This window comes from Fukomys damarensis, unplaced genomic scaffold (genome assembly GCF_012274545.1).
Source record: "Fukomys damarensis isolate Sample0158 unplaced genomic scaffold, DMR_v1.0_HiC HiC_scaffold_13, whole genome shotgun sequence".
In the NCBI taxonomy this organism is placed as follows: domain Eukaryota; kingdom Metazoa; phylum Chordata; class Mammalia; order Rodentia; family Bathyergidae; genus Fukomys; species Fukomys damarensis.
The window spans coordinates 31,793,063-31,811,511 of NW_022900925.1; the positions used below are offsets into that span (position 1 = coordinate 31,793,063).

The 18,449-nt window shown below is 35.8% G+C and overlaps 1 long non-coding RNA gene across 1 annotated transcript; it reads left to right on the top strand.

The window, feature by feature from the left end:
- The first annotated feature begins 6,202 nt into the window (after nucleotides 1-6,202).
- LOC104859531 lies at nucleotides 6,203-17,624 on the top strand. The gene is made up of 3 exons (XR_779418.1): nucleotides 6,203-6,227; nucleotides 9,730-9,946; nucleotides 17,599-17,624. It is a non-coding gene; the product is annotated as an uncharacterized LOC104859531 (long non-coding RNA).
- The last annotated feature ends 825 nt before the right edge of the window (nucleotides 17,625-18,449 follow it).

The following is an 18,449-nucleotide window of genomic DNA, read 5'->3' on the forward strand; positions in this document are numbered from 1 at the left end:
GGCGCCTGCCTCATAAGCATAAGGACCCAAGTTCTATCCCTGATTACCCCCCCAAAAGCCTCAACTTGTTGGGAAAACATAATTATATTTGGGACAAGCCACTTTCTGGTCCCCCTCTGCCTCTCTTACACAGAAGCTTTCTTTCCCTCAATAAATTTTTCCTACTCTAAAAAAAAAGGACAGTGGGATACTGTGATGTAAAAGCCTAAGAGCAGAGCTTTTCTCTTGAACAATTATACTTGGAGGGAATCAAGAGGAAACTGAAAATGTGCTATCAGATTCCCCAAGGAGAGAATGCACAAGTGTTTCCTCAGGGGCCCCAGGACCGCACAGTATTTGCCAGAGACTCCTTAAATTCATTTCCTCAGAGAATTCTGGTTTTTTCCCCCTTGGTTGCAGCATATTTGCCCTTTAGGGAGGAAGAATATCAGAATAAAAATTATGAAGTATCTCAATCCAACCCAATGTGTGTGAAATTTCTGAGTTGAGATTTGCTCTGAGTTTCTGTCAGCTGCTTCCTTTCCTGCCTTTCCTCCCTGATGCTTTCTAGCCTGTGTTTTTGCAATTCTTATTCTCTAGTCTACCTCAATCATCTACCTCTGTCCTTAAAAAATATGTATTGAAGTCAAGTACCCTCTTTCCATTCTAATCATCAATATACGTATTAGTGCATTTTTAGTTCATTAGTGTTCATTTATTTGGGCACCAGAAGAAGCATTTATACATGTATGTGTCTCCTCACAAATAGTTCTTTTCAACTATTAGGTGACTAAATAAGTAGTGTTATTGTATGTTATCTTCCCTAATAACTTTTTTTTTTTTGGTACCCGGGATTGAACTCGGGTCCTTGCTTGCAAGGCAGGCCACCAAACTGCTGAGCTAAGTCCCCAGTCCTTCCCTACTAATTTTAAATCATATCTGGTACAAGATTCATTATGCAGCAACACATAAAAATATTTTCTAATAAATATTCATATAACCATCCCCACTGCTAAATTGTTTCCTGGTAGCAGAGCTACAATGGAACATTGTGAATTAAAAATAGATTTCTTCAAAGAGGAAAGAAATTTGATCAAGATCTTCCAAGTGGGTCACTCTCCAGGAAGGGCAGCATTTGATAATACCCTTTGAGTTGAGGGAGAAACCATGAAAATTAAAAAGATATCAGAAAAAGCCTAAGAATACACATTTTCAGCCAACAGGTTTATAAAAAAAAAAGGGAGGAAAAACAGTCCTTGAAGTCGCTAATATTTGAAATTCAAATATTTGAATTTTAGTCCCAACGATCGAGCTATTTACCAGTATGACTGACAATGTGTGACCTTCAATTTTCGTTGTCATTGTTGGACAACAATGATCCCTTAGAGCTGAGTATTAAATGAGAGCTAAATAAAAACACAACACAGTTCTGGAGGCAAAAAATATATATTGAATTAAAATTATATATTTTTTATCATTTTGTGACAGCGTTGGTAATGCCTGTCACAGGGCGTTATTTTTCTCCTCTTCATTTAAACAGCTCTAATCTCCTTATTAACCGTTACCAGTGTTCCTCTCTGTCACCTAGTTGAAAACCCCTTAGTGATTTGCTCATTAGTAAAATCATAATATCTTTATCTTGTCCCTTCACACACAAAAAACGCAAAGGTCTGCTACATGTCTGTTGTGAAGTGTTCAGATTACTCTATAAGGTGTTACTACAAGCAAATTTAAATTGCCTATAATATTGATGTCTCCTGCTAAGCAGTTGTCAATAGATTATCATAGAATAATGCAGAAGCAAACACCACCACCCCCCTTTGGAACAGACTTTGCAAAAACTCCTTTTCCAGGTGTGCTGAGTCAAAAACAGATTATGTCTCCTGCTCATTTATCTTGCACATATTTAGTTCCACTCTTTTCTTAATTTTTAAAATTGTTTTAGTCCACGTTTACAGTGCATAATGCTCACATTTCTTGTGTGAGGTTGGTACAGGCAATACATCTTAATTCCCCTTTTCAACCTTTTTCCTTTCCTCCTTCTTTCCCCTCCCTCATTCTCTTCACCTCCTTCTCCTTTGGAAAAGATTTATCTCCCTACTTCCTACTGTCTACATTTTATTTTGCTCTTTATTTGTATTTTGGGCTTCTTCTATTAAACAAAGCATTTGTTTGTACTCTGTACCCACTTGCTAGACTCCCTCAAGACTGGCTCAGGAAACGAATGTGTTTGTGGATCCCTGGTCTGCCCAGCACAGTTAATAATTTCTTCCCTCATGTTAACCCACTGCCTCCCTTGACACGCGTATGATCTGTAAGAGAGCACTGGCCTTATATCTTCATTTAGTTCTATATTTCGATGTCACTAGAACCTGGTGTATGGAATGATGGATAGTAAATGCCAAGTTCATAATTTAGAATTTGATGGGAATTAAATAAAAATAAAAAACCGAAAGTTATAGGTTAATAGACTTATTTAGTTTAATAAGATAAACTTAATAGATTTGTAGATAAGTAAAAGGCATAGATTTTTTTATATTAGTACAGCATAAATTTTAGTGATGGATTTCTTGTGTTTTTAAGAAAGGAGAAGTAATACAACAATTCATATTTTCTCATCTTCAAGAAATTATTCAGTTATTTAACTATAACGTGTTATTTTTATAAGATTAGATATGTTATCTGTTAGATGCATTACTGAAACATTTGGATAAAATTTTAAGTAAGGTCTTCACAACTAGAATCAATCTATAAAATCAAATAATTGAATTCATGGAATACTACCAAATATTATTAATTTTAGAAAATTTTTGTATGAGAAAATTACACCTAGGTATAATATATCTTTAATCCTTGCTACTTGTTTTAGTTATGTACTGTAAAGTCACTATGAACACCGAATTAGGGAATAAAGAATATTGATGAACCACAGGGTTAGGTTTTTGTAAGAATTAGTTACAAAATGAATGACCAGTACAGTTTTTAAAAATGTGCCTACACATTCACACTGAACTCACGGCCAATGACACTGTCACTCATGTTGGAACAGAGCTTATCCAGCACTTCTTTATTTTCTCCCTCAGACACCTCACAGCACTTAGGACCACCAGGTAGGACAGCAAAACTAAGCTTGAGGGCCATTTTAAAAAGCAAAATCAAAAGCAAAGAGGACAAAAATGCAAAAACACAACACTGAATGGACCACAAAGAGCTAGCTGTTTGTAATATGAGCACTAAAGTCAGAAGGTAGAATATTGCCTTGTTAAACCTCAGAATACTCTAAGAACATCCAGTTGAGCCTCTCAAATTCTTTGACACTTTGCACAAGTCTCCAAATGCCTGTGCAAGTGCTGCCAGTATGGATTTGGGGTTATCAAAACATTTGAGCAAGCAGAACAATTTACAAATGGAGTATCTGGGGAAAATGAGGACTGACTATATCCTTGTCATCCTACTTGTGCACATTGAATAGATCCATCAGCACTGTTTCTCTTTCTCGGAAGACAGTAAGCTTGGCATTCACGGGACTTGACAAAATAGTTGTGCTATTAAGAAGGACTAAATTGTTGGTGGCATTGAAAGGTGGGAAAATATATTGAGAGTCTAATCTTCATACCTGGCTTCTTGAGCTACTTGACCCTCTCCCACATGAGTTATGTATTATATAGTTGATTTTTCACTATTTGTGACAGTTTTGTATTATAAAGTCACCATGAACCCTAACTCAATAATGTTTATCTGCATTGCTTTGCCCTCTTGTATGGATGTAGGAAAAAAAAAAAAACCCAGTAAGTGGACTGAATTAAATGATCTGTGAGCTAATCTAGAAATGCATACTAAGATCAAGTTTACATTTACACAATCTAAAACAGTTTCAAGCCATTTTCTGTTGGAGCACAAATAGCATTTTAAAATAAAAGTAAACCAGCTTTATAGCACTTTGAACATTATGTACAAGCTGTGTTATCACAAATGAGCCAAAAGTAAGCTGTCAATATCCCCCCTAAATCACAAATTATAGTCTAAAATTTCTACAGGGCAAACTTCTGCTACTACAGACCAGATCCTTGCATTTGTCTAACTGTTCATATTTCCAGTATTGTCCTTACAATTCCTTTATGAAAACACAAGGCAGAAATATGGTTTAGATTTGTGTGCAGCCCACTCCAAAAGTTGACCTGTTCTTATGCACTATGCCCTCTAACCAATGGGGTTATTAGTTGATTTGGGCTATAGGAATTTTAAACTGATTCTAAAAGCATTCAGGGCTCTGAAAGGTAATATTGTTAAGTATTTGTTTGCCCTAATTTTCTCAACAATTATTTTGCAAGATCGTCGCTATTTGCAAAATCAACTGCATATTACATAACTCACATGGGAAAGGGTCAAGTACCTCAAAAAGCCAGGTCTGAAGATTAGACTCTCAATGTATTTTCCCACCTTTCAATGAAACCAAATACCACATATGCCATCACTACCAGTACTGCCTTGAGTGCCTTCCAATTTATATTCAAACCTGTGATAAACATGTGTGTCCATAGTTACAGAACTTTTATGGAATAAAGATAGATTTGCTTAATTATTTTAATACTATCAGTAGTGATATAGTGACATTATAAAAGACAACCAATGCAGAGCATATTTTGTAATGAAAATCTATCATCTTTATTAAACCAGTGATACTTAATTTTACAAATAAAATCAGAGTATATGAGAATTAAGCATTAAATTAGTATTTGAAAATGGACTATAATAAAAAATTATTGAAAATGCCTAATGAAATGGGCAAACAAAGAGAGGCCTTGACTTTCACTGCAGAGTAATATTGCATGAGGAATACAACTTTCAATCTTCAGCTTATGCATTCATCTACAGATTTTCAAGGAAATTAATAATTATGAAGAAATATTTGATCCACAACTCATCTTGGGAAAGTATGGGAACATGGGCTCATTGAATGGAATGACAGACAAAGCTGTTACATCTCATTTTGAATCACTGATCATTACATTTATGTGATAAGTCACTCACTCTGTTTTCACTGAAATATACATTGCAGGAAAGGCAGATTTTTCTGTGATTTAAGTCACCAGTGTCTACCAGTACCTAGAAAAATGTCTGTTACATACACAGTTGGTACTCAAATATTTATTAAATTTGTGAGTGCAACTCTACGTACAAAATGCCCACAAGAAACTAAACACATTCAGTTTTCTCCATTACTTTAAAAATATAGACTAGCCTTATTTAAAATGTGCTCTTTAATGACTTAAGCATATTGACAATGAAAGAAGTAAGCCAGAATTCATTAACCTGACTGTATTAAAAGGTGCCATATTTCATCTCATATCTAAATACACAGTCAAATCACCTAAATAAATTCATCCTCATAGAGTTGCTCTTACACTTTTAGACAAACTTATACAAAAACATCTTCATGACCTTGAGCTAGACAAAAAGACTTTACATGCAACATTAAATGCATGTCTAAGAAAAGAAAATAATATAACAGATTGGACTGGGGCCATTTTCATATTTGCAAATCATTTCCTTGACCAAAAATCACGCATGATGAATGTATTTTAATGCTCCCAGCCAAAAAACAAAACAGTTTTTAATAACAGGGCAAAATATTTGGACAATAACATATCAAAAAACATACTGACTAGGGAGGACAAATAAACATACAAAAACGTTCAACAACATTTGCCCTAAAGGAAATGTAACAAAAAAAATAAGTACAGTGAGGAACAAGGACAAACCTATAAGAATTGGCAAAGTGAAAGAAGACAAAAATAATACCAAATTGTTGTCAAGGATGCAGAACTATTGAAAAGACATGGATTGTTGGTAAGTGATAATATATGTTTTAGAGATTGGTGTGGGTTATTTGATTCTAAAGTTTAAACAATCACCATCTAATAGAGTGATTCAGTTGCTAGTTATTTATCCCTGAAGAACTAAAACTTACCATCACACAAAAGCTCATAAATGAACATTTATAACATTTCTACTCTTCAATGTCAAAAGCTAAAGTTGTCCAAATGCCCTTCTGTGAGTGAATGCACAGTGTCAGATCTGTGCAATTGTATGGCACTCAGCAGTAAGGGCAGTAACTTGGATGGGTCACAAAGGCATTATGATGAGTAGAACACACAAGTCACAAATGGGCATAGCTGGATAATTCTATTTTAATAACCTTATAAAGACTAAACATGGTGGTAGAGAGCACATTGGTACTGCCAGGGGTAGGTATGAAGCAACATTTTGATTGTGATCTGGTAGCAGGGGAAATGTTTTAGATTGACAAATCTTCTCTTTATTGTGGTACTGGACACACAAATCTATACCTGCATGAAGTTTCACATTTTGGTTATATATACCAAAAAAGGCAAGATTGCTAATCTGGAATTTTAAAAGACAACAAAATGGTGTGGGTGTGTGTGTGTGTGTGTGTATTTAAACATCAATCTTTGAAGTTTTAAAAGACAACAAAATGGTGTGGGTGTGTGTGTGTGTGTGTGTATTTAAACATCAGCATCTTTGAAGAAATAGGGCTGCTACAAGAATTAAAAGTTTGAAGGGAGTTTCTCCTTTAAAGCACTTTAAAAGAACATTGTGCACCAAAGTGGACCCCATGAAAACTCAGCTTTATGATTGGATACCTCAGTCTTTACCAATCCAGGTATAGAAAAATTCAAGCAATTTACATTAATAAATCTTCCCAGGTCCAGGCCACCTTCCATTCCTTTTGCAACTTTAGTCCTCACAATTTTTTTCCCTCAAATGTTTATAACCTCCCATCTTTTCATCCAAAACAAACTATTTTGGTACTTCTTCTGAGGTGACACCGGCCGAGCCAGACATCTATCCTTCGCTATACAACAAAAACACCTGCATCTACTGGCGCGGAGGAAACCAATTCAGTGCTGTCCCAGCTGATGCCGACATCACCACAGATGTTGTATTGGGCCCCTAAAATAGTGAGGTCCTGACTGACTCTCCATTCAAGAGTCCTGCAACCTCCTTATTTTCCCAACCAGCCCTATTTTCCCCAGGGCACCACCTAGATATGACTGCTTACAGCTGAAATGCAATCCTGATTAAAGACCTCTTTCTTTTCTCCGCAAAGAATCCTCAGACATTTGTAAATCAATACTCTAAACCATTCCTGTAAATATGAATGAACAGATAATTCTGTGACAAATACAAGGTAGAGTTTTTTATAGCTGTCCTTAATAACATCTCTGGGTGCAGACTGAACATGAACCTAGTTGACTGAAAGAGGTCACTGTCCGTGATCATGTGGTTCAATCAGGTAAGGCATTTTTCAGAACAGTGAGAATGAATGAATTTCATGCTCCTGAGGCTATTTTTTTGAACTACTCACAAGTGACCTTTGGGGGAGGATTGGGTAATGACAGTTGGGGAATTTGAAATTACTGGTTGTGCCATGGTTCTTAGGTAGACAGTAACTGCAGAAACAGTCACAGAAACAACTGTGTGCTTTGAGAAATAAGTCAAAGCAAAATTTTGAATAGACACAAGAAAAGGAAAAAGAAACATAAAAAATGGAATCATCTTTGATTTTTAGAGATGAACTGATGAGCTTCTGAAACCATTTAGGGAGCAGCAAAATGTTTCGTAGGATTATGGGGATCAGTAGTGCATAGTGATTAAGAAAACTAAGTAAAGGAGTCAGCTGACCTAAGTTGGATTTCAGTCCCAGATGCTTGTGGACTGTATATCAGTGAATTCATACACAACCAGGGTAAGGCATTAATGACGGTTACACCAGCCTCACTCTCTGCCCATGAGATGTGGAAAGCATGGCAGTACCCTTAACCTAGCCTTGGGCTGGTTAAGACAGACTTGAAATACTGTGCGCACATAATGCTTTCAGTATAGTATTTCGGATGAAATGAATGGTAAGTAAATATTAACAAAAGGCAGCCGTGTTTGCAAACATACACAAAGTACTGTGATTAGGTTAGCTTTGGAAGTACTTGGGTAAATTAATTTAAGTTGGTATTAAAAACAGTTTTCAGAACCTTTAAAATATTTGCAGGCTCCATGAATATGAGAGGGTAATAAGGTATTTTGAAATGACTCGAACATACAAGTCCTTTTTTTCTGAAAGTGTCCCCCCAAAACTGGTGTTTCTCAGATGGTTCTCTAATAAATATAGATGTAGGCTCTAAGACCTTTCCATACTTTTTTCCCAAAGTAGCCATTTGTGTTTAGTAATCCTCACACCATCCTGTTTATGCAAAAGGTATTTTAATATTAAGGCTTTCCGTGGATGCATCAAAATGGCTTAATTTTTAAAATTATGAGGTAAGGTCCACAGTGCAAATCACTGACTTTCCAACCATTACAACATTCACTCTCTAATTTATCCAGTTCCTCATAATTTGGGAAATTTTGTCTTTCTGTATTCATTTTAGAAGCCAGAAAATGTGTTAAGGCCATTTTTATTTGATAACACTGTCTCAATTCTTTATCCCAAAATCATAATTTTGGAGTCTATTGGTAACATAGTATTTTACTGAAACAACTAAGAAAAACATTTAATTGAGGATCAACTGTACGGTTGACAGGTGAGCCTAAGAGATCCTTTTATGGAGCCACTTAAAATTTCTGCTCTCCCTTCTATTTGAGTACTTACTATTCATTCAATTTTTTTTTAAATGCCACAATTAGAAATCCTACAAAAGGCAGGTCAATTTGTCCTCTAGGTTTTCAAATGGAAAACAAAGTAAATTCCGTTAGTATTCTGAAATTATCATTGGAAAATAAATAACTATGACTACAATAACATTTATAAAGTAATTAGTGAATATGGGAAGCAAATCACTCAGAGTATCAGAGAGTTGTTAGAAAACAAGCAGACATTCTGCTTAAAATGATTAAAGCGCATTTCTGAAGTAAGCTGGGGTAGCTCCCGTGTCTTCTGCTAATCGATAATGTGACACAGATGTCGCTAAGGTAATGCATCCTCCCTCACCCCAGCTCCGAGCAAACCTCCTTTCTGCTCTCTTCCACTATTTTGAAATGGGACCTGATCATCATTCCTTACCCACCGCGTCTCTCGTCCCTCTCCATCTGTAGCCCAACCTTCTGTTCCAGGCCCGCTTCAGCACCGAGACAGGGGTTCAGGATGTGATGAGGTTCCGGGGTTCAGCAGGGTATGAACGTACCAATAGTCTTCCTTTGCAAAACACTGCGTGTTCCCGTTGTTTTATTTCTCTCATTAATGATTTTCAGATTCCTTTGCCTGATCAACCACAGCGCCCTCGTTTTCACTTGTTCATAATTTGTTGATTTGTTCATTCTGTTTCATTTTGTTCTGGGTCTTTAGGCCAATGCTAACTCCCTATATTACTTTTGGCCACATCAGCACATAAAGGCCACGCGCAGATCTATGTATAGTGTGTAAGGAGCACATGTCGTGTATGTGTGCATTTGAGATCCGAAAAGGAGTGAAAAGCATTTTTCTTTTATGCCGATAGTGATAGAATTTAATGTTACATTTTTCATGAATTTATGTTACAATTACCGCGTTCACAGATTCACAGATTTCAACTCGGTTAATTATAAACTGTTCCTGAAAGACCTAGTACACGTCCTAGATGCATTTCAAAGGTGAGGATTCTGTGGTTAGTAAACGACTAGAAGTATGTCAGGTCCAGCCTTAACATATTTGTGAAGAGATTTTATCAGATTATTATTATTTTTTTCTCTCTCGAGATGCTCCCTAGTCAAGGGAAAGAGTGGATCACAAATCTAAGCTGAATTCACTTAGTATCTACTCACCTGTGGTATGGCAGTGACAGGCCGTTCAAACTCTGCATGCCTCATTCTTTGCTTCTGAAGGCCAAGGGGGATAATAACAGTTTCCTCACAGCGCTGCTCTGAGAACTGACTAATCAGAACACCGGAGGGTTTTGAGAAATTCTTGACACCGGTGAGTACTGTGTAAGTAAGTGTTATGGGGTAGGTTCCCCTAAAGAGGAAGTGGAGAATTCAACTTGGACTACCAAACAGGCTCACTGAGTTTTGTCTTGGGAAAAGGATTTCAGAATGCATCAAAGTGAGGCATAGGCAGGTTTTTAGGCAAAGTTAGGATGAAGGGAAGCATTAAAAAAAAAAAAAAAAAAAAAAAAAAATTTTAAATTTCAAAAAAAAAAAAAAAAAAAAAAAAAAAAAAAAAAAAAGATTTCAACTTCAGTAACTACAGAGATCATACTGGTGAAGTTCAAAATGGCTCACTCCCCGGAGAACACATCAGGGTTTAAGGATCATTGGAGGTGAGCTATGGTCTGCTTGATCATTATCCCATTTCTGGGTGTCCACTCCCATGAGCTGACTGCCCCTGCTGAAGAGAGTGAACTCCTCTCATTGTGGTCTCTGAGCTTCTTCTCTCCTGGAACTCAGGTGTGTACAGGGTTAGAACAATGGCTGGAGACTTCTAGGCATTGCTCTCAGGGTGGTAGCGGTGGTGGAGGGAGGTGAACTGCATGTTGTAAAAGCTGGTAATGTCCCTAAATCCTGAAAACTAGGTATCTTCGTGTCCTTAGTCTTGGATGAAGTACAATAGACAAATTTAGGACTGATAAAACTTGTTCTACCAATTTTCCCAAAATGGTTAATGTTTTTTGCACGCAGAGCAGGAATTGGACTTAGAGTTTCAAGGTAATAAGTGGGATAAAATATTGAGTTTCCTTGTCTCCTTTCTACCTATCTGTATTTAACCTACATCAGCTCCCTTCTCAATCTCTCCTCTTAGTTTTAGCCCCACATGTCCCACTGTGTGCTGGATAGCTCCACTTGGATATTTCACAGAGATCTCAGACTCATTCATAAAACTCAGTTCATAATCTCTTGCCTCAGATCCACCCCATCCACAAATTCTGCTTCTAAAACCATATTAGTTCCCTGAGTAAATATTAATTCATATAACTCATGGAGCTTTCAGGATTTCTGTTATGGCCTGCATGGCTGACAGGTTTGTGCAGTGAGAAATGATGTTTTTTCCACATGCCCTGATACCCAGTTTATGTAGACGGTAACTGTTTAGATATGTCTCCTTCTAATTCACTTGCCAACAGGTAGTCCAAGCACCCTTAGTCTCTTACCTGGATTACTTAGCTTCTCAATTAGTTTTCTCAAATTCATGCTTTCCCCCGGGATACAAATTCAATCATATTGCTTTCCTACTTAGTGTAGTCAGTGGCTGCCCATTGTTTTTAAAATATAGACCTAAATCCACAATATAGAAACATCTCCAAATGTCTAGATACTGTTGCTCTCAGGAGACTTATGTGTTTTTCTGGCTCCTTTTCACATTCAGTGTTTTGTTTCGATCCATTGGATGATCCATTATTCCTTTTGCCTGAGGAACCTATTCCTTTTCAGAACAAATACATTATGCTCTGTATTCGGAATGGTCCCTCTAGTCTTTCACACAATAGATCCACCTTCTCTTCCTGATCTGGGCACCGACACCTACCTGTCCTTTAGCAAATATTATCTTGACTTCCAAAAAAATGCAGGTATTCCTTTTAGGACTCTGGACTTGCCTTCGTATCTGGCATCACAAGAAAATGAAATTGTATGGAATTCTTAGAAGAGTTGCAATTTCCCCAGCAAAAGTTTAGTTCCATGAGGAAAAGGCCCTGTTTTATTCATAAATATATTCAGACATAGTTAAAATATTTGTATGTGCAAATCACACGGAGGCAGCTGCATCAAAATGTTATGACCAAGAAAAATATTATAATATTACAAGTAGGAAACACACCAATATTTCACTATATAAACTCCTGGTGAATTCTCTAGGATGTGTTTATTGAATGTAATTGAATTAGTCATTAAGGCTACATCGAGTTTTTGAAAATAAACTATACAAATAGCTGAATCCTGCTGCCCAAAAGATGATTTCTGTTTTGGAAGAGTTGTTTTGAGTCACTGTTTCCAAATTGCATTAAATGGAATGATAAGTGATCTACAATGGCTATTTATTATTTAAGACACTGTAACTATCATCCATTTGGAAGACAATACTTATTTTCCTGCCAGCATTACAGTAGACCTTGAATCTTGTTCTGCAAAATATGATTTCATGTTACTAGCATAACCACTTTTGCAAAAGGGGAATCAGTCTAAGAAACAAAAATTTATAAACTTGTGTCTTGTACCACTTCAGTATTCAACCCTTACCCTTTTAATGACATGTATACTCTGTAAAACTCATTATCCAGGAGCTCACTTTGAGATTTTATTATTTATCGCACCATTACTTGCCCTCTGAAATCAGACTGATGGAAACTTAACAGAGAAACAAAAGCATGCTAGATATAATCTCACTTTGGTCCTAACAGATTTTTTCCTACAATGTTAACAATAGTCTTTACTGATGTATCTGCTTAAATTTGGCCTCTTTCTTGGATATATGCTGTCCTGATAAACTTAGATTAGCCAACGTTTTGTAAAGGAAACCAAATACAACTTAATGGCTGTGTCTAGAAAATTGATAAGACTGTAGAAGGTTGATCCTTTCTGGAAACAATGACCGCTTCTAGGAGCCTATGCTTAAGTTCTTTATCAATAAGGTCATGTTATTTTAAGGCAATATTTTAAAACTTTCACTGGAGTGGACATTGAACCATCTGCATAACAAAAACTCTTCACAGGACAATCTTGTAAAGTTGAGTTTCATAACCAATTGTGGCATTGCTGTTATTATTCCTAGCAACACATCAAAAAAAAGCTTGGGACCAAGGGAAATTCTGAATGCTTCTTCTTCAATGTAAATCTAAAACACATATACTTCTCAGTTTCTAAAATTAATTGAAAGCTATGACATATATTTTAATATTTCATTCTGCCCCAATTCCAAAGACTGAAGTTACTCTACAAAGTGGTTCTCTGATTTCTTTAGTGATTTTTTAAAAATTGAGATAAGGTCTCACTATGTAGTTCAGTCTGGCCTCCAATTCAGGGCAATCCTCCTGCCTCAGCCTCCCAAATGCTGGGATTATAGGCATGTGCCACCATATCCAGCTCACTTAGTGAATTGCTTTCGGTAAGTCTCTGATAAGAAAATAGTAAATCTACAAAAGAAAATGTGTTTATTTGTTACGAAAGAGAAAACAAGTGCATTTACATATTCTACCAGTGCATGGTTGATGTTTGAAGACATAGGAACATTTGTCATGTTTTAAATATCAACGTTGTGTAGATGTAAAAAGACATAACATGGAACCCCATAAATATGTAACACTTTATAACTTCATATCTGTATTTGCTTAAAAATAAATTTTAATTTAAAAATATAACCTTCTCTTGGACAAATTTCAAAATGAGAACACTCTAGGATTTGTTTTTTAATCAGCAGAGATAATGCCTCAGCAATTATACCCCCGTACAAACTCAAGTGGTTTTTGCACAGTCCTTGAGTAACATTTTCAGTGTTCTTGAGCCAAGAATTTATTCATTTTTCAAAACTTTCAGTGCTACCCCCAGATTCATTTTTCTTTGCTTCTCCAAGAAGTTCTTAGTTCCCTCTTCTTGCAAAGTGATTTCCCTAGCTAACCACATGACAAGGGAGAATTTTACCTGCCGCGGTGAATTAAATTCAGAGAGGACAGTGAAATATACAACCAATCATTTATCATACTGATAAAGCAACAAAACCACTACCTCCATTCTCAGAACACTCCACACTTCCATTAATACCAACGCTAGAGGATAAAGCACAAAAATGATAAATTAAACTCTTCATTCATTTTTCATACTTAGACATCCTCCATTTATTTTCCTCTTATGATTACTTTTGTGTGTTTATTTGCTTTACTTTTTCTTCCCCTACAATTACATTATATACTCCTTTATGAATACCTGGTTTGGGGGGAAAGAGGGGATTTTTCCAAGTTAGTATTGCCATTTTCAAGATTGTTCAAGGCCATCCCTTTCTGTTAGTGAAAAATCCTTAAAAGAAAGCAACGACTTTATTTCAATACTATTATTTCAGTGTGATATACAATGAAAAGATGCTAACCTGTTACTGGCATACGAATGTACTACTATCATTATTGAAAATTATAGCCACAAATCTTCAGAAGTTAATCCTGCTTACCATGGACAGCATCCAAAATCTAATATGTTTATATGTATTTATCTAAAATAACAAAAAAAAAACTAAATTCCACAATATACTAATTCCATATCTTTGTCTGTCTGCTAGAAAGATAAATACTTCAGGTGATTGGGGGAGAAAGCAAAAGGGACAACATTACAGGCAGAACAGGTCCTACGTGTACTCTTCTTTGTGAGTTTTCTGAGTGTGATGGAGTCTATTGTAACCCCTTACAACTCCTATTACTCAGACCACTTGTTAAACCTGTTTCTTCCGGGAGACATGCAGGAAATTCACTCCTAATCCACTAGGATGTAGGTACTACTGTGGGATAACAACGGGTCAGAAGTTGTTGACTGTGATGGTTAATCTCGGGTGTCGAGGTGACTGGCTGTGGAGATGCCTAAGAAGCCAACAAAACACATCCGTGAATGAGTCTGTGAGGGATTTCTGGACCCAGCCTGAACGTGCAGAGACCTGTCCAATAGGCAGGGGCCTGGGTGGAGCAAAAGTTGAAGAAGGAGGAAGACAGACTCCACGTGTGAGCTCCGTTTTTTCCGGCAGTGTTGTGGAGTTTGCTCCTACTATAGCCCAAATACATTAAACTGCAGCTTTTGTGGCTTCTAAATGTAGAATCACGTTAGTGACTTTCCAGAGACATTCCAGCTTTTCATCCTAGGACTGGGGCTGCATCATTGGTCTGTCTTGCTCTGAAGTTTCTGGCTTCTTTAAGGACCCATTGTTCTCAGCTCTCCAGATTGCAGGCAGCCATTGTGAGCCCGCCCAGCCTTTGATCCTGTAAACCAATACAACTTCTTTTATAATGATTGTGATTCTATTGGTTCTTTTCCTCTGGAGAATCCTGACTCATCTAACCTTCTGTGTTATGTAAAGATGAATGCTCCTGGTGTAAGAAAACGATTATGCCTGACTAGGAAGATTTAGAAGCTATAAATACTCTAATAGTGCTCCCCAAATATATTGTGAAGGTTACTTTGATAAACTTATCAAAATTCTTAAAGTCCACAATCTCCTGTAGGATCACAATCACAAATACTTACATAGTGATTTGGGCATTACGGACTTTAAATGTTCTCTAATGCTTCTGAGACAGGTTAACTTTTGAGAAACGATGCTGGCGGTGTGGTCAACCCTATGAGCACATTAAAACTACCTAAGAAAATTTTAAAATGTCACAATACCTAGGATTCACCCTAAAACATCTGGGAGTGGGTTTTTTTCGTATTGTTGAATCTCCAAGATAATATAATTACCTACAGCCAAAGCAGTAAGTCACAATTTGATCCAAAATTCTTTGGTGTTATGTTTGTTTGAAATAGATAGCTAGGCCTCAGAGCTATAAGGCATACTTATATTAATTTCTTGTCCTGGCTATCCTCATCGTAATATCATCAAAACTATTGACTATAGGTATCTCAAGTGCAGTTATTTTCTCAAACTACATTCTATCTGAAATTTATTTTCTCCCTTTCTTGTAATCTACTTGCAGTACCCCTGAAATCAAAACCCAATATCTCCAGTCAAATTCATTTAAAAAGTTATAAAGGTATATTCCTAAAAGATTTAGAAAGAAAAATTATTTGCTACTCTTTAATATAATGTCTAACCACATCAATAACTTTTTTGAGATGTTAAACTGAATATAATTAAATCTTATTTTCATATTTTTCTCCCAAATAACATATCCCAACAGGTTTAGTATATCCTTTTAAATCATCTCATTATGAAATATTGCATCTTAAAGTGTTTCATTAACTGCAATAGCTTATTTAGATGTAAGGTGTTACTATTAAATGTAAGTAAGTTCCTGGAAGACAGAGAATACGTTTCTTTGCTTTTGTATCCTAACATTTCAAAAAGCCCTGGGAAATTCAAGCTCAATTATCTTATTTTTAATAACATTTCACTGATTAATTAAATTTACTTTAAAATTAAAGTCAACGTAAGTAGAATTTTGAAAAGTTGATTTTAATAACTGAGTTCCATTACAATAGACACAGGATCATGTATAAAGTACAATGAATGTAAAAGAAAAGTAGTAGGATATTTGCAAAAGTTGATGACAAAATAATAGATATAATGATAATTCGAAGATAAAAGATTATGTGACAAAATATGAAAACGTTTTCATTTGAAAGTATATCACTTATGTCTTTATTCAAATGAATAAAAAGGAGGACAAGGAAAAGAAGAAACAGAGGAAGAAAAAGGTAGACATAATGAATCCATTCCCCACTCTAGGCTAAACAGTGTTTTGTCCAAGAGTAGTTTGACCAATAGTTCTAACTCCCTAATAAACTATGAATAGCTCTAGAGTTGAAATGTAAAGTCATGAATATTTGGAATTAAATTCTATTTATGTTCTCCATTTTCTGTGTGATTTTAATAAGTTTAAGTTATTTTTCTGAGACAATTTTTCTTATATAGGTTAGCATGGAATTTACACAAGGTGAAATATTTATTAGCTTGTAGAGTGCCTAGGTTAAAATAGAAACTCAAATAATTTGAGTTTTCCTCCCTCTTTTCCCTTGAACATATTCATATATACATATAAGTAAAATGATAAATTTGATTATACTTAAGTGTATTTCAGTCTATTGGTGAAAGCAGTATTTAGAACACAGTATCAATATTTCAACTTTTTTTCCATTGAGTTTATTGGTACATTTTAGGTATACAGTACAGTTACATTCATTATTGGGATCCTGTACCTTCACATGACAGGTCTTGGTTCTCATTTTTTCCCCTTGTTCCTGCCCTCCCTTCACCTCCTCCTCCCCTCCCCATTTACAAACACTTTTTTTCCATTTTTTCATTTTCTCATCTTTTTTTCTTTTCCCTTATTACCTTTCCCCTACCCTTCCCACTTTCCCCACCCCTTTAGCCCTTTTCTTCCTATTTCACATTGTCAGTTATATCATTATGATCTTATGTACTATTATAGTTTTTCACACCAGAGAAACTATTCGTTATTTACACGTGTGTAGCTTATTTATTCATTCATAGGAAAATGGATACATATTGAGGATATACTCCTAAGTGAAATAAACAGTATCAATAGTTTAATAGCTTTCTAGACATATTGTTTTATAAACTTTTCTTTTAAAGATTATTTTCTGTGTACTCTTACCATTTGCTATTTCATACTTGTGTGACAGAGAGAAGTTTATGAGTTGAAATAATGTTGAACTCTACCTCATTCATTTACTATTTCAATATTCAGAGTTTTACCATTACCACCTGTAAGGCATTGGTAAAGAACTGTGGAAAGCGTTAATCCCCCATCCCTTCCTAGACCATTGTATTTGAAAAAGGACAGTGATTCAGAGTAAAGTAGTTCCTCCTTATATTTTATCAAGATCTCTTTGACCTTCTCAAGAACGTTTGGGCTCTGAAAGAAATAATTTTCCCTTACTTTGATGTGCAGTGCAAGTTGTCTTAAATAATTTGTCCTGAAGATCTTTTTGCAGAAACAAAACCAACACTAGCAAAGGCTATTTCCCATTATCAGGATGGAATGCCTGGGACTGCAGATGAGAAAGTGATTTATATAAATGAAAGAATATCCCAACAGCACATAGAAAATTTTTCAAGGGAGCCTCATGACCTGGATTATCTCTGCTTGATATTTCACAAGAAAACAAAAACTAAGTTGCCCTTCCCTAATTTTCAGCAATATTTTGAATATCAACTAAAAAGAGATTCATGTCTTTTAAAATAAAAGCATCTCAATACATTCTGAACATCTCATGTTGGTCAGTATTTGTTGGATTTAGGAATATATCAAATTGGAAATGGGAGGAAGGATAGAATATGAAGACTTAGCTTTATTTTTGGTTTTACTCTCTGAGTAGTTAACTGTGTGTTTCTGAGTTGAGAATGGTTCATGTATAAAGTGAGAAGACGGGACTGTAGGACTTCAAGTAGCATTTACAAATTTCAGCGTCCTGAATGCAATGTGACATCATTTGTTCATTTCCTCTATTCAGCATTTGCTTTGGAAATCTCTAAATCATTGATCATTGTTTTGATATTTGAAAACATATTGAACTTGTCCTACAGTATTAAAAGCTTACTATCTCTAGTTGCAGAATTACAAATACACTCCAGTGATAACCAGGCTATTTAATCTAAAACAAGCATATGCTTGGGCATTACTCACAAAACTGAGAAGGAGATGAAAGGGATGGCCCAGTGGGCTTGAATTCATTAGGTTCTACCTAAGAAGGTTTTACATACCTGCACCTGCCGTGAAAGAATAGGAGAATTCAGTCTCCCCTTTCCTACCCTTCTGAAAAGCAGAACAAAA